Raw genomic sequence first — 24,956 nt, 5'->3', positions numbered from 1 at the left:
CCTTCATTTTCTTTGTACCTGATCAAAAAAACCTGTGCTTTCCAATATTGCTAATGCCTACTAATAACCATTGCTTATAATCATTGCGCATTAGTTGACATAGTACCTAGCACTTTGCATGAAATAAAGCTTCTGTATGCTAGCATGCTAGCTGGCCATATCTAGCCAAGAACGTGGTTCTTTGTACCCATTTTACTTGGATATGGTTAATTTCATGCTAGCCTTTTGCTAAGACATTCACCCCTCCTTCACTGATGCCTCTAATGTTAATGAGGATAGTGTAAACCAAGTGTGTCAATCCACCATGCACAGCACATCGCTAACGGAGGAGAAGCAGTTTGGCAGAGCAGATAATTTCCCAATTAAAGGCTAGAGACTCGTAGCATGACTGACGTTTACAGGAGGCCATGTAAAATGCAGTATTTGCTCAGAATCTGAGCAAACATTTTGATTGGTTTTGTTGGTCATACATGATGTATTGTGAGCTTTTTGGGCCAGACCATGATCTATTAATGTTTAGGGTACATCATGCATTGCCAAAATTAGGGGGCAGGGAGGAAACTTGCCAGAAGTGAACATGGGTAGTACAAAGGACATCCAAGAAGGAAAATGAATAACTTCAATGGGGTAAGGAAATGTTCAGCCTATTATTAGCTAGCAAACTAGTTCATTTATAACTAAAACATTTTCGAGTTCATAGCTAGCAAACTAAAGTAATTGGCTGGCTTTCTATATGCTGAACAATGCTAAATATTTTCTGGCTCAGAAATTAAAACAAATATTTTTGAACAACGTTAGTTGCTACTTGCTAGCCACAAGATCATAACATTTTAGCGGTTGCAGTTGTCAAACATGTCACTTGTTTTAGTGTATAGGGTTGTTATAACATAAAATATTTGATCATACACACCAATACATATGGGCTGGCTGCTTGGGATTTTCATGTTTTACATTCACAGCTACACACAAGCATATTGGGACATACAGATTTGCATTTCTAATTAACATGGGATGTAATGAGTAAAATACATTACAACTATAATGTGCCAGACATGATTGGAAATTATATTAACACTGTTCCTTCTGTGAATTAAAAAAAAATAAGATTGAAATACTTAACATAAGGCTGTGCTGTATAGAAGCGGATATAGGACTGTTACTTCCAGAGCAATGCTTTTAATCTTCACCTTTCCCATTCCCCACCTATAACCTAGAGTGGCATCCACGATTGGCAGCAGGTGTATGTTCTATATGCACATACAGCCCTGCTGATGTGGCTCAATCATATCTAATCAATGACTGGCATTTACATCCAGAGATATTATATTTGCCTTCTCTGTTTGGCCAGTATATAATCAAGCCCCTTCGGCCTTGAGCCCACTCCGGCCGCAAGGCTATTGCCATGGCGACCAGCCATTGTGCCAATAGCCTTTGTGAGATCTGCACAAAGTCTCCACATTTACCATACAACTTAATAATAATGCTCATTTAGGCTTCATTAAATAAGCCTCAACAGCATTTTTGTCTATCACTTCATCTGTGCTGTCTTTTGGTAACAATATCATTTTCTGTTCATAGAATGCAAGGATGACATCTTTTCAGGTCAAAAAGAAAAGAAGAATCATTGTTACAATGGCTGACTGCAAGCACACAAGCTACTGACATGGCTTTTGTAAGTAATTTTCTGGATCAGAAATTAAAACAAATGATACTGAGGGACATATTTTCTTTGTAAATGGATCAGACTGTCAATAGCACAATACATTTTTTTATTATAATGTGTTCATCTACACAGTGTACAAAACATTAGGAACACACAATTAATTGAGGCATGGACTCTACACGGTGTTGAAAGTATTCCACAGATATGCTGGCCCATATTGACTCCAATATGGGCCGATCTTAATTCACACGGGAAACCATTGAGCTTGTAAAAAAACAGTGTTGCATTCCTTGACACACTCAAACCGGTGGGCCTGGCACTTACTACCATACCCTGTTCAAAGGCACTTAAATATTTTGTCTTGCCCATTCACCCTTAACCTGTCTCCTCCCATTAATCTACACTGATTTGAAGTGGGTTTAACAGGTGACATCAATAAGGGATCATGGCTGTCGTTTGGATTCATCTGCTCAGTCTACAGTACATCATGGAAAGATCAGGGTGTTCCTAATGTTATACACTCAATGTATAGCTCCATCTATAGCTGGGAAGGTACCTCAACTGTTTCTACAATAATAGCAGAGTATACTTTTTGTTTCAATAACTTGTTATTGGTATAGTCTTGGTGATTTGAAGTGTTGTTTCTCTAGTTACCTAGTTAATCATTGCTGTCTGAACTGTTAATTGTTCACTACTTGCGCAGGTGTGTAAAGCTCTTTGTCACGAATCCCGTTTCCTGAGTCTGTTTTTTACCTATGTTCTGTCCTGGAGAGTTTTTCCGGCGTCCTGGAGCGCACCCTGTCTGGTTGCCGGGCAATGTAGCCAGTTGGGGTTTCTGATTACCCGCACCTGTATCCCATCAGCTATCTGCACACCTGGTCCTGATCATCATCTCTCCTCTTCATAAGCCCGGACCTGACATCCATTCCCTGCCGGATCGTTAGCCATGAACAGTATGTTGTGCCAGAGTATCAGCCTCAAGTTGGATAGAAGTTGTTTTGTTGTTTGTTACGTATTGCTTGCCTTGAACTTACCTCTGTTTGTTCTGTCTTCAGTTACTCACCCGGATCATTTACCCCATTCCCGCCTGGTCGTCAGAAGATTCCGCTTCCCCATTGGATCCACCTATTTACTCCCATCAACTCATCACCGCTACCCGCTACACCACCTGGATATATCTACCCATTCACTTGTAAATAAATACTCACCTTTTTTCTACTCTCCTTGTCCTGGTCTGCTTCTGGGTTCGACTTTGAAGAATCGTGACAGAACGATCCGGCCAAGAATGAACCCAGCGGACCTGGATTCCGTTTGCCATGCCATTACCCAGCAGGGGAAGACATTGGGACAACACAAGACGGCGCTACAGGAGATAGCGGTTGCAATCAGCTCAGTTTGCTGGCGATTCATTCACCACCTGTTTCACCCATCTCACCTGCCGTGCCTGATGCGTTTTCCTTCCGTGAACCCAAGGTACCGACGCCTGATAAATATGAAGGGGATTTGGGAAGATGCCGTTCGTTTCTTATGCAGTGTGCGTTAGTTTTTGATCTGCAGCCCCATTCTTACGCCGCTGACAAGGCTAGGATAGCCTTTGTTATTGAACTGCTGCGTGGAAGAGCTCTGGAATGGGCTTCAGCCGTTTGGGAACGACAGGGGACCTGCATGTCTTCATACCAGGAATTCACGGGAGAGCTGAGAAGGCTTTTTGATCATCCAGTCCGAGGTAAGGACGCAGCTAAACGTTTGTTCACTCTTCGCCAAGGAGCTCGCAGTGTGGCAGACTTTATGATCGAGTTCAGGACATTGTCTGTGGAGAGTGGTTGGAATGAGGAGTCACTACAAGCGGCTTTTTACCAGGGGTTGTCGGAGCAACTCAAGGACGAGCTGATATCCTATCCAGAGCCTAGTGATCTAGACAGCTTGGTCACTTTAGCTATTCGGGTAGATAATAGAGTCCGAGAGAGAAGGAGGGATAAGCAGTGGGGCCCATCCAATCAGCAAGTCGGTTACCATTCGGTTCAGGAAGTGAACCAGAACGTATTGATCGTTATTCCCCACACGGGATTAGTGGAGGGGTCTTGCCACCAGATCCTGAACCAATGCAAGTGGGGCGACACGGGCTAACTAAGGAGGAGCGCCAACGTAGACGTGAGACCAACAGCTGTCTCTACTGTGGTAGCTCAGGACATTACATCTCCACATGTCCACAGCGCTCGTTAAACTGCCTGGCTCGCTAGTTTTGGGAGGAATTTTAGCGAGCCAGATTCAACCTCTCCAGAATCCTGTCAGACCCCGTTTTCCTGCGACCCTTATGAATAAGGATCAGAGCTTAGAGATGACCGCTTTTATCGATTCAGGTGCCGATGGCAGCTTTATTGATGCCGACTTGGTGGAACAGCTGGGGCTTTCTAAGGAGCAATTGCCGGAAGCCATTGAAGCAACCACTCTGAACGGCAGTAGTCTGGCACGGATCACTATGAGGACTGAACCGGTTAAGATGTTGTTGTCGGGGAATCATTCAGAGTTTATCTCCTTCTTCATTCTGTCCTCACCCCATGTTCCTCTGGTTCTTGGTTACCCCTGGCTGAAGGAACACAATCCCTCGTTTGATTGGGTGACGGGTAAGGTAACTAGTTGGAGCATTGATTGTCATTCTAACTGTCTTAGGACTGCCTGTTCTCCTGCCATTTCCAGTCAGGTCAGTGACTCTGTTCCTCCTGATTTGTCCCTGGTTCCAGAAACATATCACGAGTTGGGTGAATTATTCAGTAAACAGAAGGCTCAGTCCCTTCCTCCCCACCGACCTTATGACTGTACGATGAATCTGTTTCCTGGAGCCTCCTTTCCCAAGGGACGGTTATACAGTATCTCTCGACCTGAACGTGAGGCCTTGGAGACCTACATCAAGGAATCTCTAGCTGCAAGTCTCATTCGGCCCTCGTCATCACCTCTGGGAGCAGGATTTTTTTTTGTGAGCAAGAAGGATGGCTCTCTTCGACCGTGTATTGATTATCGGGGTTTGAATGATATTACGGTCAAGAACAAGTATCCCCTGCCCTTGATGAGCTCGGCTTTCGATTCTTTACAGGGTGCTACGGTTTTTACGAAGCTGGATTTACGTAATGCTTATCATTTGGTTCGGATCAAGGAGGGGGACGAGTGGTTGACTGGGTTCAATACTCCGATGGGACATTTCGAGTACCAGGTGATGCCGTTTGGACTGACCAACGCCCCTGCTGTGTTCCAAAGTATGGTGAATGACGTTCTGAGAGATATGATTGGTATTTTTGTGTTTGTTTACCTGGATGATATCCTCATCTTCTCGAAGGAGCTTTCTAGCCACATTCAGCATGTCAAGCAGGTCCTGCAGCGGTTATTGGAGAACCGTCTGTTCGTGAAGGCTGAGAAGTGTGATTTTCACGCCCACACGACGTCCTTCCTCGGTTACATCATCTCCAGGGGAGAGATCAAGATGGACCAAGAGAAGGTTCGGGCGGTTCGGGATTGGGTCCAGCCCGGTTCGAGATTGCAGCTCCAGAGATTCCTGGGGTTTGCAAATTTTTATCGGAGGTTTATCCGTGATTACAGCCGGGTGGCCGCCCCTTTAACTGTACTGACGTCTTGCACCAGAAAATTCTGTTGGTCTCCTGAGGCAGACCGAGCATTTCTAGATTTGAAGAGCCGATTCACCAACGCCCCGATTCTCTCTCAACCTGACACTTCCCGTCAGTTCGTTGTGGATGCGTCTGATGTGGGGGTGGGCGCCATCCTGTCCCAGCGTAGCTCCACTGACGGTAAACTCCATCCCTGCGCCTTCTACTCTTGTCGTCTTTCTCCAGCTGAAAGAAACTACGATGTGGGTAACCGGGAGCTTCTCGCTGTGAAGCTTGCCTTGGAGGAGTGGCGTCACTGGTTGGAGGGAGCGGAGCAACCGTTTGTGGTCTGGACTGACCACAAGAATCTGGCTTACGTGCAATCGGCTAAACGTCTCAACTCTCGTCAGGCCCGGTGGGCTTTGTTTTTTTGGACGCTTCAATTTTTCCCTGACGTTCCGACCTGGGTCGAAGAACCGGAAGGCGGACGCCCTGTCCCGGATGTTCTCCAAGACGGAGGAGAGTGAGGCCAAGACTGAGACGATTCTTCCCCAGAACGTTGTCGTGGGAGCCGTTACATGGAGGATTGAGGAGGAGGTGATGGCGGCTCTTCGGACGCAGCCCGGGCCCGGTAACGGTCCACCCGGTCGGTTGTTCGTGCCTGAGTCGGTTCGTTCTGCTGTCCTTCAGTGGTCCCACGCCAGCAAGATAGCTTGTCACCCTGGTGTTGCTCGGACTATGGCGCTACTGCGCAGACGATTTTGGTGGCCTGCCATGGGAGAAGATACTCGGAGGTTTGTTGCCGCTTGTCCTGTTTGTGCGCAGAATAAGAGTACCAATCGGGCCAGCTCTGGGCTTCTTCACCCCCTACCTATTCCCCGGCGACCTTGGTCGCATCTGGCTCTGGATTTTGTCACGGGGTTGCCCTCTTCTGTTGGTAACACGGTTATTCTGACCATTGTAGATAGATTCAGCAAGTTTGCCCACTTTGTTCCCCTCTCCAAGCTGCCTTCTGCCACTGAGATGTCCGAGATCCTGGTTAGGGAGGTGTTCAGGGTCCACGGGTTGCCCTGTGACATTGTTTCTGACCGTGGTCCTCAGTTTACCTCTGCTGTCTGGAAATCCTTCTGTTTGGCCATTGGAGCTACAGTCAGTCTCACATCTGGATTTCACCCCCAATCTAATGGTCAGGCGGAGAGAGCCAACCAGAAGATGGAGTCCACGCTGCGTTGTCTTGTCTCCTCTGATCCCACCTCTTGGTCATCTCAATTACCCTGGGTCGAGTATGCCCATAATACCCTTCCTTCATCTGCCACTGGGATGTCCCCCTTCCAATGCCTGTACGGATACCAAACTCCCTTGTTTCCTTCGCAGGAGAGGGATCTTTCGGTCCCTTCTGTCCAGGCCCACATTTGTCGTTGCCACCGGACCTGGCATCGGGCCAGGAAGGTCCTCCTTAGAGTTTCTGACCGGTATCAGATCCAGGCGAATCGTCGCCGTATTCCTGCTCCCGCTTATACCATCGGAGATAAGGTGTGGTTGGCTACACGGGATCTTCCTCTACGGACTGAGTCGAGGAAACTGTCACAAGTTCATTGGTCCGTTCGTGGTGGAGAGAATCATTAACCCTGCTGTGGTCCGACTCAAATTGCCGGCAACGCTTCGAGTACACCCCACCTTTCATGTCTCCTGCCTCAAGCCGGTTCACCTCAGTCCTCTGTTACCCCCTCCTCCTCGTCCTCCTCCTCCTCGGATGATCGGAGGTGGTCCTGTCTACACGGTGCGCCGCATCATGGACTCCAGACGGCGGGGTCGAGGGTTCCAGTATTTAGTGGATTGGGAAGGATATGGTCCTGAGGAGTTGGATTCCTCGGCGTCAGATCCTTGACGATGACTTGCTTCGTGACTTTTACCGCCTCCACCCTGGCGCTCCAGGTAGTCCGCCCGGTGGCGTATGTCGGAGGGGGGGTACTGTCACGAATCCCGTTTCCTGAGTCTGTTTTTTACCTATGTTCTGTCCTGGAGAGTTTTTCCGGCGTCCTGGAACGCACCCTGTCTGGTTGCCGGGCAATGTAGCCAGTTGGGGTTTCTGATTACCCGCACCTGTATCCCATCAGCTATCTGCACACCTGGTCCTGATCATCATCTCTCCTCTTCATAAGCCCGGACCTGACATCCATTCCCTGCCGGATCGTTAGCCATGAACAGTATGTTGTGCCGGAGTATCAGCCTCAAGTTGGATAGAAGTTGTTTTGTTGTTTGTTACGTATTGCTTGCCTTGAACTTACCTCTGTTTGTTCTGTCTTCAGTTACTCACCCGGATAATTTACCCCATTCCCGCCTGGTCGTCAGAAGATTCCGCTTCCCCATTGGATCCACCTATTTACTCCCATCAACTCATCACCGCTACCCGCTACACCACCTGGATATATCTACCCATTCACTTGTAAATAAATACTCACCTTTTTTCTACTCTCCTTGTCCTGGTCTGCTTCTGGGTTCGACTTTGAAGAATCGTGACACTCTTAGACTTACCCAGAAACATTCACAGCTGTAATCACTGCCAAAGGTGATTCTAACATGTTAGTTTTTATTATTATTCTTCAAACGTTAGATTTTTTCTCCCACTTTGACATTAGAGTATTTTGTGTAGATCAGTGGCAAAAATACAGTTAAATGCATTTAAATTCCACTTTGTAATACAACAAAATGTAGAAAAAGTAAAGGGGTGTGAATACCTTCTGAAGGTACTGTACATGTCTACCTCAATTACCTCGTACCCCTGCACATCGACTCGGTACTGGTACCCCATCTATATAGCAAAGTTATCATTATTTATTCCTCATGTTATTATTTTCCTATTATTTAAAAAAAATCTCTGCATTGTTAGGAAGGGTTTTACAAACGTTCCCCACCCCATGGCTGCAACCCTTCTAATTAACAACCCATATGGAATTCCTAGTCTCTGGCAGCGTTTGGAACTGCCCTTAAATCCATAAAAATTTTGGCCCTGACGGAGACATGGATTACCCCAGAGAACACTGCTACTCCAGCTGCTCTATCATCTGACTACGTGTTCTCTCATAGTCCGAAAGCATCTGGTCATCGCAGTGGTGGAACAGGGCTACACATTTCTCCTAAGTGGAGATTTTCTCTTTTCCCCTGTTTATCTCCTCATTTGAATTTCATGCTGTCACTGTCACTTGTTCACTCAAGCTTTACATTGTTGTCATCTATCGCCCATCAGGTGCTCTTGGAGAGTTCCTCAATGACCTTGACACTTTGATAAGATCATTTCCCGACAATGGCTCACCACTCATTGTACTGGGTTACTTCAATCTCCTGATGCCTGACTTTTATTATTTTATTTCCACACCTTTCCTCTTTTGACCTTACCCTTTCCCTGTCCCCTCCCACTCACAAGGCAGGCAATGCGCTTAACCTCATCTTTACTAGAGGCTGTTTACATACTGATCTCACTGCATCACCCTCCATGTCTATGACCACTACTTTGTTTCTTTTTCTCTCCTTCAAACCTACCCATTCAGCCCCTACCCAGATGGTAATGCGCCATCTCAATCTTAACTCTCTCTCCCACTACACTCTCTTCTATCCTATAATCTCTACCTTCTGCTAAATCCTCTCTACTGTCTTCTGATTCTGCCTCAATTACTCAACTCGAACTGGACAAATATTTTTTCTTTAATGAGTCTGATGCAAAGGGTATAATGTTGCTCCCAGTCAAGAATACAGGGGGTGCAGATCAGGGTGCCTTGAGAGAATTTGTCAGCGAGTGGGTAACCCGCCTCTACCATCCATTCTATTGGCCAATGGGAAATCACTGGAGAATAAACTGGAAGAGCTCCGTTCGAGACTATCCAACCAACGGGACATTAAAAACGGTGATATCTTATGTGTCACCGAGTCGTGGCTGTACGACAACATGGATAAAATACAGTTGGGTGTGTTTTCTGTGCATCGGCAGGCAGGACAGAACAGCTACGTCCGGGAAGACAAGGGGTGGCGGTGTTTGTCTATTTGTCAATAACATCTGTCGCTCAAATGTCTAAAGGTATTGCTCAGCTGAGGTAGAGTACCTCATGATAAGCTGTATACCACACTATCTACCAAGAGAGTTTTCATCTATATTTTTCGTAGCCATCTATTTACCACCACAAACTGACGCTGGCACTAAGACCGCACTCAAGGATCCATAAGAAAACAAGAAAATGCTCATCCAGAAGTGGCGCTCCTAGTGGACGGGGACTTTAATGCAGGCAAACAACCTTTTCATGCTTGAGTTCCAAATATATCTAACGGTCGCCTCAGCGCCTCAGTTTTTTATGCACGTGATGTTAGAATGTTCTCTCCATTCCAGAATGTATTTGTGACGCAACAGTACATTTAATCCGCACTGCCCTCAAAACAAGGCAAGCAGCCTGTTTTTAGGCTGTTTTCAACTTGTCAATTTCAAATTATTTTCTAAGAACAGTTTGAATTGAGGTGTGTTCCACCTCCTCATTCATTCACATCAAAGTAGTCCATTTTACTTTTACGGACAATACATTTTTTAGACATTTCTGACCCGGACAAAATTCCCCAAGCACTTCCCAATCGTTTGTGCAGTTCGAGATGTGCAGACATTTGCACATCTCCCGTCAGAACAGGATCTGCACACAAGTGTTTACATTTTCAGTCTGTTGCCCACATCGCAGTCTTTGTTGTTTTCGTAACCAATAATAACTTTGGAAATGTGTGTGTTTCTATCAAAGTAAGCGCCTTATTACGTTATAATAGTTTCTGTACTTGAACTGTACGTCCAATTACAAAAAATACCTTGTTCAGTAATCATCTCACCTGTTAGTTGGCGGTGAACTATGTGGCCATTGAGGCCAGCAGTGTCGATCAGATGAAAAATATCTTCATATACTGTACTAGTTGGTCAATTTCCTTGTTCATTCCACAAAGCTGTTCATCATGTCCGCCTTATCCACTGCCCCCATTTTGAGGTTATAGTCAAGCACACAGTCTAGTTTGATTTTTCTCGCTCCCGTCAGGTGGTCCACCTTCCCTGTGGCCAACATGGTTGCTGTATGGACAGTGGAGAGGACATGGACGTCTCGTTTGTCATGCCACTTTACTGCCAGCTGTTGACCGTTCTCCTTGAACTCCACCTCCCCTCTCTGCCCCTTCCTGTTCGATCTGACTGTGCCACAGGCCACTGTGCTGTTGGAGAGCAGATGCTGGAAGGGTGTGGGTCTGCTGTATCACTTGTCCACATGCAAAGTGTGTCCCTTTGCTGAGATGAGGAGCCAGCATGTCATCACCACGGACCCTGACACCCCATGCCCCTCATAAGGTTGGATGTCAGTGGTGGATCCTGTGTAAACTATAATTTCCTGGACAAATCCTGTCTTCACGTCGCACATGACAAAGAACTTGGGGGGGGGGGGGGGCTCATCAATACATAGGTCCTTGTATGGCACAAAGACCCGATCAAATGCTGATGTCAGACTTGTAAGAACATTTGTTATTTTGTATAATGGGTCATTTAGGATGGGAGTAGCATTTTTGAAGAAATGCAGGCATCACAGCAAAACTAGGAAGCCATCTTGGGAAAAGAGGATGGCAAAGAAGGGAGTTGCAAACATAAGATCTGTGCTCCAGAATTTACTTAGGGAATTCTTCTTTACTATACCCCTGAGAAGGACTGTCACCAAGAAGGTACACATTTCACTAATAGTGGTTGTCACCCACTTAGCGAGTTTCCCCCTCACTCCTGGCTCTCTCTTCTACTTTAGCTCCAAGGCATAGCGATTGGTCTTCTCTACTACAGTTGCTTGCTACAAATGCCCCCCTTGGCATTTTTCCTATTTTGTTGCCTTCCAACCTTGTGTCATTTGATTTACACAACATGCCTACCACTTTGAACCAAAACTGCTCCAGCACCTTCAAGTTGGATGGGTTCCGCTGATGTACAACAATCTTTAAGTCATACCACAGATTCTCAATTGGATTGAGGTCTGGGCTTTGACTACGCCATTCCAAGACATTTCAATGTTTCCCCTTAAACCACTTGAGTGTTGCTTTAGCAGTATGCTTAGGGTCATTGTCCTGCTGGGAGGTGAACCTCCATCCCAGTCTAAAATCTCTGGAAGACTGAAACAGGTTTCCCTCAAGAATTTCCCTGTTTTTAGCGCCATCCATCATTCCTTCAATTCTGACCCGTATCTCAGTCCCTGTCGATGGAAAACATCCCCACAGCATGATGCTGCCACCACCATGCTTCACTATGGGGATGGTATTCTGGGTTGATGAGAGCTGTTGGGTTTGCTCCATACTTTTCCTTGATGGCCAAAAAGCATAATTTTACTCTCATCTGACCAGAGTACCTTCTTCCATATGTTTGGGGAGTCTCCCACATTCCTTTTGGCGAACACCACGTGTGTTTGCTTATGTTTTCTTTAAGCAATGGCTTCTTGCTGGCCACTCTTCCGTAAAGCCCAGCTCTGTGGAGTGTACAGCTTAAAGTGGTCCTATGGACAGATACTCCAATCTCTGCTGTGGAGCTTTACAGCTCCTTCAGGGTTATCTTTGATCTCTTTGTTGCCTCTCTGACTACTGCCCTCCTTGCCTGGTCTGTAAGTTTTGGTGGGCTGCCCTCTCTTTGCAGGTTTGTTGTGGTGCCATATTCTTTCCATTTTTGAATAATGGATTTAATGGTGCCTGGTGGGATATTCAAAGTTTTAGATATTTTTTTATAACCCAACCCTGATCTGCACATCTCCACAACTTTGTCCCTGACCTGTTTGGAGAGCTGTGGTGCCCCTTGCTTTGTGGTGTTGCTGACTCTGGGGCCTTTCAGAACAGGTGTATATATACTGTGACAGATCATTTGACACTAAGATTGCACACAGGTTGACGTTATTTAACTAATTATGTGACTTCTGAAGGTAATTGTTTGCACCAGATCTTATTTATGGGCTCCATGGCAAAATGGTGATTTTTATTTCAATTCACCAATTTGGACTATTTTGTGCATGTCCATTACATGAAATCCAAATAAAGATCCATTTAATTTACAGGTTGTAATGCAACAACATAGGAAAAACACCCAGGGGGGTGAATACATTTGCAAGGCACTATGTCTCCTACCAGCTCATCTGTCAGAAACAACTTGAAGCACTCTGCCTCAGATGGAAATGGCAACGGGTGTAGCACTCCAGACTGGGACTCATCAAAGCAAACTGCAGGGCCAGGAGGGGTGAAATGGCTGGCAGCCTTCCAGCTACCACAGAATCACTGTACTTCATCCACTGTCGGTCTGCCTCCATCACCACCAGCGTCTTAAAAGGGACCTGTGAGTCCTCAGATTCAGGGTTCTCAATCGCTCAATGGCTACAGCTCTTCGCTGTCAGAATCTGATTCCTCACTTTCATACTCAGACTCATTGTCAGAATTGAAAAAATCTCCAGAATTTCCGCATTTGAGAGTTGTCTCCTTTTGAAAGACATTGCTAATGCTACAGCTTATCTCACTAGCTACATACATAAACATACATAAATAACGACACATGCCACTTGTATCAATTAATCACTATCAGAAAATGTTTTGTGTGGTAATTATTTCTATATTTACTGTTTTATTCACATGTTTGCAAGTGACAAATCATGCATTCCGATCCTTGCATAGATTGTAATGGGCACATTTTTTTTTTTTTTAAGGTTGTACTGATTATGATGAGCTATGCTAATTCCAGCAATGTGTGGAGCCATGTTTGTTGACATACAATGCATTCTGGGTGTCACGTAATCGTCTGTCGGACCAAAGATGTTATATGAATATGAGGTGAGTAAGGGTTCACTAATTTTTTGAGAACTTCTGGAAGTGAATGGAGAGATGTGAACGATGGTAGACGACACACCCCCTTCAACATGAATATTATAAACAGACCAAACTTATCTTGTCTTCTCTTATTATCTTTGGTTTCTGTGAGAGAAAAAAAGCATGGCGGCATGCAGGAACTACCAATCGTCAGACTTCAATCGATTTCTAGAAAGTGTTTTACTCAATTATTTAGATCAATGGTGAGCTCACCCGTGATGTGATTAATTCTAATAGTAATTGCTACTAGCTAATTCATATTGTAGTTTATGTCAGCCGAGAGTTATAACACAAGCGGTCATATTTTTACGTCAAACTTTCCTCAGTTAGCACGAGGACAAATGTAGCTTACATTTTTGGGGTTTGGATGATTTTGTAATGCTGTAGATACCTCTTTGAATGTCTGAACATTGCATCCAAAAATAAACTGCTCATATTCTGAACAACATTGTAGGGGCTGCTGTGTTTGTGCAAAATGTTTCTAAAAAAACAGTGTGGGCAGCTCTAATGCTGATTGTTGCGTCATTCAAAACTGCCCGTTCTAAATAAGCATTCTAAATAAGCATTCTATATAAGCGTTCTAATCACACCGGTTTGATAGTACGCTACAGCGACCACTGTAGAATGATCACACCCGTGTGTTAGTACGTGTGAAAAAGTTACATCCGTTTTAGCTAGTTTCTACCAGTATGTCACATGCAACCAGAGTGGAAAAAACTCTAGACCACCTTTACTCCACACACAGAGATGCGTGCAAAGCTCTCCCTCGCTCTCCATTTGGCAAATCTGACCATAATTCTATCCTCCTGATTCCTGCTTACAGGCAAAAACTTAAGCAGGAAGAACCAGTGACTCGCTCATTACGGAAGTGGATAGATGACGCGGATGCCACGCTACAGGACTGTTTTGCTAGTACAGACTGGAATATGTTCCGGGATACATCCAATAGCATTGAGGAGTATACCACCTCAGTCACCGGCTTCATCAATAACTGCATTGACGACGCCGTCCCCACAGTTACCATACGTACAGAAACCAGAATCCATGGATTACAGGCAACATCCGCAATGAGCTACCGGCTAGAGCTGCCGAAACCAGAATCCATGGATTTTCAAGGAGCGGGACACTTATCCTAATCCTGAATGACTAATGCCCCGTAGCACTCACGTCAGTAGCCATGAAGTGCTTTGAAGGGCTGGTCATGGCTCACATCAACACCATCATTCCAGAAACCCTATACCTACTACAATTCGCATACCGCCCCAACAGATCCACAGATGACGCAATCTCAATCGCACTCCACACTGCCCTTTCCCACCCGGACAAAAGGAACACCTAAGTGAGAATGCTGTTCATTGACTACAGCTCAGTGTTCAACAGCATAGTGCCCACGAAGCTTATCACTAAGCTAAGGACCCTGGGACTAAACACTTCCCTCTGCAACTGGATCCTGGACTTCCTGAGAGGCTGCCAACAGGTGTTAAGGGTAGGCAACAACACAACTGCCATGCTGATCCTCAACACTGGGGCCCCTTAGGGATGCGTGCCTAGTCCCCTCCTGTATTCCCTGTTCACCGACGACTGTGTGGCCAAGCACGACTCCAACACCATCATTAAGTTTGCTGACAACATAATGGTGGTAGGCCTGATCACCGACTATGATGAGAGCCTATAGTGAGGAGGTTAGTGACCTGGCAGTGTGGTGTCAGGACAACAATTTCTTCCTCAACATGAGCAAGACAAAGGAGATGATTGTGGACAACAGGAAAAGGAGGGCCCAACACGCCCCCATTCACATCGTTATACAGTTGCACCATCGAGAGCACCCTGACCGGTTGCATCACCGCCTGGTATGGAAACTTCTCGGCATCTGACAATAAGGCTCTACATAGGGTAGTGCATACGGCCCAGTACATCCCTTGGGCCAAGCTTCCTGCCATCCAGGACCTATATACAAGATGGTGTCAGAAGAAGGACCAAAACAATTGTCAAAGACTACAGTCACCCAAGTGATGGACTGTTATCTCTGCTACCGCACGGTAAGCAGTACCAGAGCACCAAGTCTAGGTCCAAAAGGCTCCTTAACAGCTTCTACCACCAGGCCATAAGACTGCTGACATGTACAAAAGGCCTTGACTAACCTGTACCCCTGCACATTTATTATATATATATTATTTTTATTAATTAATTGTACCCCTGCACATTGACTCAGTACCGGTACCCCCTGTATATAGCCTCATCATTATTTTTTTCTTGTGTTACTTTTTAAAATTGTATTTACTTTCATGTATTTAGTAAACATATTCTTAACTTTCTTAAAATGTCACTGTTACCTGTTGTATTCGGCATGTGACAAATATATGTTTATTTTATTTTATTGATTTGTATATGCTACTAAAGCTACTTTCTATCACTCTAAATTCCAAGCTTCTCCCTTTAACCCTAACAAACTTATTTCCACCTTCTCCTCCCTCCTTAATCTTCCACCACCTTCCTCTCTATGAATGACTGTCAACCACTTTGAAAAGAAGGTTGACGATATCCGCTCCTCATTCAATCAGCCAATTGAGTCCACTTATCCCACTCTCACAGAATGACCCTACGCCTTTACCTCTTTCTCCCCTATCTCACCAGATGAAATCCTGACGCCCGACAACCTGCCCGCTTGACCCCATCCCTTACTCCCTTCTCCAGACCATCTCTGGACACCTTCTCACATTTCTCACTTCCCTCATCAACTCATCCCTAACCACTGGCTAGTCAACCAACACTCAACTCATCTGACGTCAAAAACTGCAGACCAGTATGTATCCCTTCTTTCTTTTCGTTCCAAAATAATGTATGACTAACTCTCTTGTTATCTCTCTCAGAATGATCTTCTTGACCCTAACCAGGCTTCAAGATGGCTCACTCAACTGAGACCACTCTCATCTGCATCACTGAGGCTCTCTGCTCTGTAAAAGATGACTCTCTATCCTCTGTTCTCACCCTCCTAGATCGATCCACTGTCTTTGATACCGTGAACCACCATATCCTCCTCTCCACACTCTCAGGGCTGGGCATCTCAGGTTCTGCACACTTTTGGATTGCATCTTACCTGGCAGGTCGCTCCTACCAGGTGGCATGGAGAGGATCTGCATGCTCTCACTACTGATTTTCCCCAGTGCTCAGTTCTAGATCCTCTTTTCTCTTTACACCAAGTCACTCAACTCTGCCATATCGTCACATGGTATCTCCTACCACCCCTACTCCACCTCAGCCCACATTCTTGCACATGCCGCCAAATACACCCCCCCCCCCCCCCCCCCCAGTGACTGGCGAGATATGGTCCGTCAAATATTTTTTTAACTAACTCATGTTTAAAACAAATACAATATGTAAAAACACCACTGGAGATAAAACTCACCACTATAACTCTGTCTCTGCTTTAGCCATTTTATTTGCCTCCCTCTTGTGCTGTCTATCGGTCTCAGTGTCTTCTCTGCTGTAACTCTGTGCTTCTTCTTCTCTGTCTGTCTGCCTGTCTGCTTAAGCCTTATATATTATAAAAAGCCAAGCTAACAACTTAGGCTATATTTCAAATGAATGCCCGTCGTATGCCCGTCGTATGTCTTCCCCTGAATCACATAAAACATTTTCTCCTTCGCCGCCTTAAAAGGTGTCATGTGCCACAGATACATACATTATGCCCAACCCTGGAGTATGCCGCTCCTGCTCGACACAGCTCACTGACCCAGGCCCAGTCTAATGACCTGGAGCATATTCAGACGAGAGCATGCTGCATCATCCTAGGAGGATGCTTTCATTATACTGAAGCACGTCAGACCCTGTCCCTACCACGGCTTCATGTAAGACGGACATAACTTTGCAATGACTTCACCGCCAGCCTCAAATCAGAGACTGGCTACCGCTTGACCAAATCTCAGTGACAGGCAGGAACATCTGCAGACAAAACAAACCTACTATACCAAAGTATAGAACTGAACGCTACATTAAGTAACCAATCCCATATTCCTGCTAATTGTTAAATGAGTGGCCTTATTGATAAACAAAATCTATTGTTGCTCCTATCCATTCAAATGTTGTATGCTCATGGATTTCAGTTTGTTTTCACTGCTATACGAGTTTTGAAAAAAGTAGCTGAAAAAAAAACCTACCCTAACTTATTTATTACCCGAGAGTCAATGTCCACTCCCCCGCAGAAATTGAATTAGCATAATAGAACAATCCCCATAAAAATATCTTTTTTTTTTGTTGCAATGGATGCGTCAATCCACCACTCAATCCACCACAGCTGATATCGAATTCCGCATCTGTGGTGGTAGGTGACAGAGCTAGAATGGTGTTTGTCAGACCATGAGACATCCGAAAATTGGTTTTAGCACAAAATCATCTGTAGCGTCCAAACAGTTGGGCCTACAACACCCACAAGCATCTTGGGACTCTAATATGACTCCTGTATGGAACGGTACTACTCACACAAACTTGTACATGTCAGCTGTTTTGCTTTAGGATAACCACAGGCCTCACAAGACTCGTCCGAAGGTCCTACGGTACCTTTGAAATGGTCCTACGGTACCATTGAAAAAATTATTGGAAATATACAGTTGAAGTCGGAAGTTTACATACACTTAGGTTGGAGTCATTAAAACAAATTTTTCAACCACTCCACAAATTTCTTGTTAACAAACTACAGTTTTGGCACATCGGTTGGGACATCTACTTTGTGCATAACACAAGTAATTTTTCCAACAGATGTTTACATACACTAAATTGACTGTGCCTTTAAACAGCTTGGAAAATTCCAGAAAATGATGTCATGGCTTTAGCTTCTGAAAGGAAGCTTGAAGCTTCTGATAGGCTAATTGACATAATTTGAGTCAATTGGAGGTGTACCTGTGGATGTATTTCAAGGCCTACCTTCAAACTCTGTGCCTCTTTGCTTGACATCATGGGAAAATCAAAAGAAATCAGCCAAGACCTCAGAATTGTAGACCTCCACAAGTCTGGTTCATCCTTGGTAGCAATTTCCAAACACCAAACACAGGTATAAACACCATGGGACCACACAGCCGTCATACCACTCAGGAAGAAGACGCGTTCTGTTTCCTAGAGATGAACGTACTTTGGTGCGAAGAGTGCACATCAATCCCAGAACAAAGGACCTTGTGAAGATGCTGGAGGAAACAGGTACAAAAGTATTTATATCCACAGTAAAACGAGTCCTATATCGAGGTAACCTGAAAGGCCGCTCAGCAAGGAAGAATCCACTGCTCCAAAACCGCCATAAAAAAGCCAGACTATGGTTTGCAACTGCACATGGGGACAAAGATCATACTTTTTGGAGAAATGTCCTCTGGTCTGATGAAACAAAAATGGAACTGTTTGGCCATAATGACCATCGTTATGTTTGGAGGAAAAAGGGGGAGGCTTGCAGGCCGAAGAACACCACCCCAACCGTAAATCACGGGGGTGGCAGCATCATGTTGTGGGGGTGCTTTTCTGCAGGAGGGACTGGTTTTTGATTTTATTTTATTAGGATCTCTTTTAGTCCCCATTTGTACTAATCTTCCAAGAGTCCTTAAACATTAAAATAGAATTTATAATACGAACACATTTCCAAATAACACACTATTACAAACATACATAATATACTAACATACTGTCCCAATAAATACTCAAACTAAAAAAATATTGATTGTCATCTACTATAGTCCCACAACATTTCTATGTATAATGTTTAAATTTATATATTGAAAGGTTACTGGTTTGCTCAGTTAATTTATTCAATTTCTTTTTTGCTTTAAATCGAAACGTTCTTTTGCCTATTTCTCTTTTTTCTCTGGACATTGCATATATGGTGGACAATCTATTCCTAATATTTACGGAATGTCTGTCTCTTACCAACTGAATACCATTGTGAATAGAACTTGGCCATTTTAAATGATGTACAGTGCCTTTTGAAAGTATTCAGCCCCCTTGAACTTTGCGACCTTTTGCCACATTTCAGGCTTCAAACATAAAGATATAAAACTGTACTTTTTTGTGAAGAATCAACAACAAGTGGGACACAATCTTGAAGTGGAACAACATTTATTGGATATTTCAAACTTTTTTAACAAATCAAAAACTGAAAAATTGGGCGTGCAAAATTATTCAGCACCTTTAAGTTAATACTTTGTAGCGCCACCTTTTGCTGCGATTACAGCTGTAAGTCGCTTGGGGTATGTCTCTATCAGTTTTGCACATCGAGAGACTGACATTTTTTCCCATTCCTCCTTGCAAAACAGCTCGAGCTCAGTGAGGTTGGATGGAGAGCATTTGTGAACAGCAGTTTTCAGTTCTTTCCACAGATTCTCGATTGGATTCAGGTCTGGACTTTGGATATGTTTATTTTTGAACCATTCCATTGTAGATTTTGCTTTATGTTTTGGATCATTGTCTTGTTGGAAGACAAATCTCCGCCCCAGTCTCAGGTCTTTTGCAGACTCCATCAGGTTTTCTTCCAGAATGGTCTTGTATTTGGCTCCATCCATCTTCCCATCAATTTTAACCATCTTCCCTGTCCCTGCTGAAGAAAAGCAGGCCCAAACCATGATGCTTCCACCACCATGTTTGACAGTGGGGATGGTGTGTTCAGCTGTGTTGCTTTTACGCCAAACATAACGTTTTGCATTGTTGCCATCAGTCTTCTCCTTGTATGAGCTGAAAGTTTAGAGGGACGGCCAGGTCTTGGTAGATTTGCAGTGGTCTGATACTCCTTCCATTTCAATATTATCGCTTGCACAGTGCTCCTTGGGATGTTTAAAGCTTGGGAAATCTTTTTGTATCCAAATCCGGCTTTAAACTTCTTCACAACAGTATCTCGAACCTGCCTGGTGTGTTCCTTGTTCTTCATGATGCTCTCTGCGCTTTTAACGGACCTCTGAGACTATCACAGTAGTCACCTGCGTGCATTTATACGGAGACTTGATTACACACAGGTGGATTGTATTTATCATCATTAGTCATTTACGTCAACATTGGATCATTCAGAGATCCTCACTGAACTTCTGGAGAGAGTTTGCTGCACTGAAAGTAAAGGGGCTGAATCATTTTGCACGCCCAATTTTTCAGTTTTTGATTTGTTAAAAAAGTTTGAAATATCCAATAAATGTCTTTCCACTTCATGATTGTGTCCCACTTGTTGTTGATTCTTCACAAAAAAATACAGTTTTATATCTTTATGTTTGAAGCCTGAAATGTGGCAAAAGGTCGCAAAGTTCAAGGGGGGCGAATACTTTCGCAAGGCACTGTATATTATGAAATAAAATAAGCATGTTCTTCTCAATTATCTTATCGATTTGATGACCAACCAAGAACATTGTGCATGACTGCAACAGAAGAACCATATCTCCACCTTAAAACAATCCTTGCTGCTTTTCTGTGCATTCTGCAGCCTCCTACCTTCACTTGATGATGCATTTCCCCAGACCACAGAACAGTAGTTCACCTGACTCTCAATTAATGCTTGTGTTATTTGCTGAATAATTTTTCCTGGTAAATATTTAGCTCTCCGTCTGATTATGCATGCTGTTTTAATCATTTTTGCATAGATTTGTTTATTGAGACGACCATGATAAGCAGTTGTCTAGCTACACTCCCAAGAGTTTGGTTTCTGCCACTTCTTCAATTTGTACTCCTTCCATACTTAATTGTATCCCATGCTGTTTTGGCCTTTTCCTAGTGGAACAGACTAACATAACTTTGGTTTTCTTGGTGTTCAAAACAAGTTTGTTTTGGCAAACCCACTCCCTAATATTCTCCAAATCTCCTTGTAAAGCTTGCTGTACCTGTTGAACAGATTGTCTTGCTAAATACATTGTAGTATCATCTGCAAATATAGTAGCTTGAGTTTCAGCTAAGGCATAGGGAAGGTTATTGGTATATATTAAATAGAGAAGTGGCCCAAGGCAGCTGCCCTGCGGTATTTCACAGTTTAACACGAGGGGAAGAAAATGAACCATTGATATAGGTGGACTGTTTCTTGTCAGTAAGATATAACTGTACCCAATTCAATGCTACCTCCTTAAAACCATAATACATGAATTTTGTCAAAATTATTTCATGATCCACTAAATCAAATGCTGCACTGAAATCTAAAAATATCACACCCACAAACTTGCTATTATCCATAGAATTGAGCCACTGGTCAGTCATGTCAACCAATGCAGTGGTAATGGAATGGTTTTTGCGATAAGCATGCTGATTGGCTGTAATCAGATTATGATTTTCCATGTACTCCCATATTTGTCTACTCACAATACCCTCCAATATCTTACTGAGTGTAGGGAGTAGACTAGCGAAGCAAAAATTTGTCCATAAGACCATGACCTGTAGATTACCATCAGGTAATGACTTCAGTAGGTTTAACACCTCCTCCACTGACACCGTTTGCAGACTAAAAGAGCAGATCTTGTTGTTCATAATATGATCATCAATCCATTGGACAATACATTTTTCCAAACAAGCTATGTTTACATTGTTGCTCAGTAAATTAATTTTCTTTGTCAAAAAATCTGCTAAATGATTGGCAATATCAGCTGGTTTTGTTATTATTCTCCCGTCAACCTCCACACTATATGGGCATGATGAGATAGATGTACCAAGTAAGCCCTTAACTGTGTTCCATACCTTTTTAGAATCATTTTTACAATCAATAAAAGCATTGTTGTAAAATATTTTTTTTTCTTTCGATTCAATTTAACTGCATAATTACATAATGTTCCAGAATTCTGTTCATCAATTTCTAATTTTGACTTGGCTGCTAAGACTTTTGCCATATTTCTTTGAGAAAAAGCCTCACACAGTTCATCAATCCACGGAGATGGACGAGCACCAACTGTACTTTTTCTTATGATGATGGTCCATTACCTCAGTGAGCAAGTCAATAAAACATTCTGTAGCGTGATTTAAATCATCCTCTAGATAAATCAGCTTCCAGGGTACAGCAGCCAAATCCTTTAGAAATAGCTCATGATTAAATGTTTTAACATTTCTCTTAACCACAATCCTAGGGGGTTTCTTTAGAACCTTGGTGTTCATGGTTATGGTCACAATATTATGGTCTGTCCAGCCCACTGTCATTGATCTGGCTTTTAAGCATTGCAATGGTATATTACAGAAAATCAGATCAATGCATGTGTCTGAACGATGACCCAACTTAATTGATGATCTAGTAGTATCACTAACCATTTGTTTCAAACCACAGTTCTTTGCATATCTCATCAATTTTGTTCTATTCCAATTATTGTGATCCTTCCAATTTATATTAAAATCACCCAAGATAAATACATCTCTGTTGCTATCTGTGGCCTGGTCAAACCCAGTACATAAGTTATCCAGATAGGACACCTTAGAGCTAGGAGGTCTATACACACATCCAACCAATATGGGTGCCGGGTGAGGCAGATGTACCTGAGCCCATAGTGCCTCTACCTGTGTTAGTTTAGAATTATCTGTTAATTGAATGATTAGAATATTCCGCCCTGAAACATATAATTGTATGGAATTGATTAGAATGTATAAAATCATAATCAATAAATGTGTAGTCCTAGTCAGAATTAGGGGAAAACAATATGTCTTTATGGTATTTTAAACACAGACTGTCTGAGCTTGGTGCCGATCTGACTAGAGATTTGGGAGAGAACGGGGAGTGCGTCTCAAGGACAAGGTCACTAATCTCTGTCGGCTGGGTAGTGAGACAGACAGTGTGTGCGTAGCAGGACATTGTGGGCGTCTGTTTGTGTGTATGTGTGTGCGTATGGTTGTGTGTATGGGCGGGCGTGAGAAGTCAGTATAAAACTAATTGTTTTGTATTCTTGACTTTAGAACGTTCCCGTGAATAAACATTTTTGACTGTTTAGCTGGGCCTCCGTCTGTTTCATTCGACCAGGATCTTACACATTTTGGTTTGCAGACTGAGAGTAATAATTAAATTGGGATATGTACCTGGAGAACATAATTCTCTTATCAACCTGACATACAATAAGGTCATCCCTCCTCTTAAAAGGTATATGATTCTGAATGTACAGTGCTACACCCCCACCATTCCTATCTCTTCTCTGTAAACTATATCCATGAATGTTAATTTGCCAATCATTTACAGATGGATCTAAATGTATTTCGGTCAAAGCCAAAATATGAATATTGTTGACCAAGTTAAAAACCTCATGTATTTTGTTAGGAAGGAATACAGGAATACATTTACCTGAGCCATATGTAACCCTTTCCTTATCAAGTGAAGATCAATAGAGCATGTATTCGTTATAGTTGAAGTTGTCATGATACACCACAACACACAAACTCAAATTTGAACATTAAATGAAAATAGCCAGGGAGTTACTCCAGAGTCCCGATACAATTGCCCGTTGATATAAAGTTTATCCATCACCATGGAGACTCGTTGATTCAGGCAACATTTTTCCTTCATGATGGGATAAAGTTTTTTCTCCTTTCATTGATCTCGGTGGGGAAGTGATCATTCATTCTAAAATCAGTGTTTCTGAGTTCTCTGCACATGTTCTTCGTCATTTCCTTTTGCTTAAATTTGTCAAAACATGCAATAATAGCCTGTGGCCTATTTCCAGAGGCCTTACCTATTCTATGGACTCTGGAGAAAGTGGCATTACGCACAACATCAGTGGGCAGTTTTAGTTGAATTGACATAAAGTCTCGGACTGTGTCCTCACAGCCTCTGCTGTTGTCATTCTCGGGTATCCCTGAGAATATTAGATTGTTCCGCATTGATCGACACTGTACATCAAGCAAGGTTTCTTTTAAGTTATTTGTTCTCCCACTGCACCACCTCCACCTTGCCATGAATAGAGTATACAGTACCTTCCAGCGCCGTGTTCTCTTTCCTTAGATCATCAATCTGAAGTTGGCTAAATTCTAGACTGGCACATAATGCATTGACGTCCTCTCGTAGTGTATCCAATATATCAAGTTTGGCAAGCCTTTCATTGGTGGATTTTAACAAGTCCACATCCATATCAGTAAACCTCTCCCCACTCGCCACACATATGCGTCTCAAGTGCGTCTCAAGGACAAGGCACCCTCTTACTAGGGGATGGTTTGGTTCCATCGTTGATACCTATTGGCCAACCTGGTTTTGGTTTGTTTTGTTGATTGGGTTGGTTGTCCTTAACAATGCTTGAATACTCCGAAACCAGCGACATGTTTCCTTGAGTTCGTAAGTATCTCTCGTCAATGAAGCTCTTCAGTGGATTCTGAATCATCCAGCTTGATTACAGGCAGAGTTAAACACACAGTGGGAAATACACATGCGGAGATCATCCGTTCACAAAGACACAGCTGTTGGAACCAAAAGTTTCCATATTGGACTCCAGACCAACTGGTACACTTCACAAAATAGATGGCATCATGAGGCTGGAAAATTATGTGGATGTATTGAAGCAACATCTCAAGACATCAGTCAGGAAGTTAAAGCTTTGTCTCACATGGGTCTTCCAACTGGACAATGACCCCAAGCATAATTCCAAAGTTGTGGCAAAATTGTTCAAGGACAACAAGTCAAGGTATTGGAATGGTCATCACAAAGCCCTGACCTCAACCCTATAGAAAATCTGTGAGCAGAACTGAAAAAACGTGTGCGAGCATGGCGGAATACAAACCCGACTCAGTTACACCAGCTCCGTCATGAGGAATGGGCCAAAATTGCCCCAATTTACTGTGGGAATCTTGTGGAAGGCTACCCGAAACGTTTGACCCAAGTTAAACAATTTAAAGGCACTGCTACCAAATATTAATTG

At 43.5% G+C, this 24,956-nt stretch overlaps 1 long non-coding RNA gene across 1 annotated transcript; it reads left to right on the top strand.

Annotated features, from left to right (window-relative positions):
• The first annotated feature begins 2,516 nt into the window (after positions 1 to 2,516).
• LOC149971999 (uncharacterized) lies at positions 2,517 to 2,881 on the top strand. The gene is made up of 2 exons (XR_016491829.1): positions 2,517 to 2,616; positions 2,719 to 2,881. It is a non-coding gene; the product is annotated as an uncharacterized LOC149971999 (long non-coding RNA).
• Positions 2,882 to 24,956: the final 22,075 nt, after the last annotated feature.

Source organism: Oncorhynchus mykiss, chromosome 25 (assembly GCF_057628025.1).
Source record: "Oncorhynchus mykiss isolate SJ-2025 chromosome 25, ASM5762802v1, whole genome shotgun sequence".
Classification (NCBI taxonomy): Eukaryota; Metazoa; Chordata; class Actinopteri; order Salmoniformes; family Salmonidae; genus Oncorhynchus; species Oncorhynchus mykiss.
This window is presented reverse-complemented; position numbering and strand designations above follow the sequence as displayed.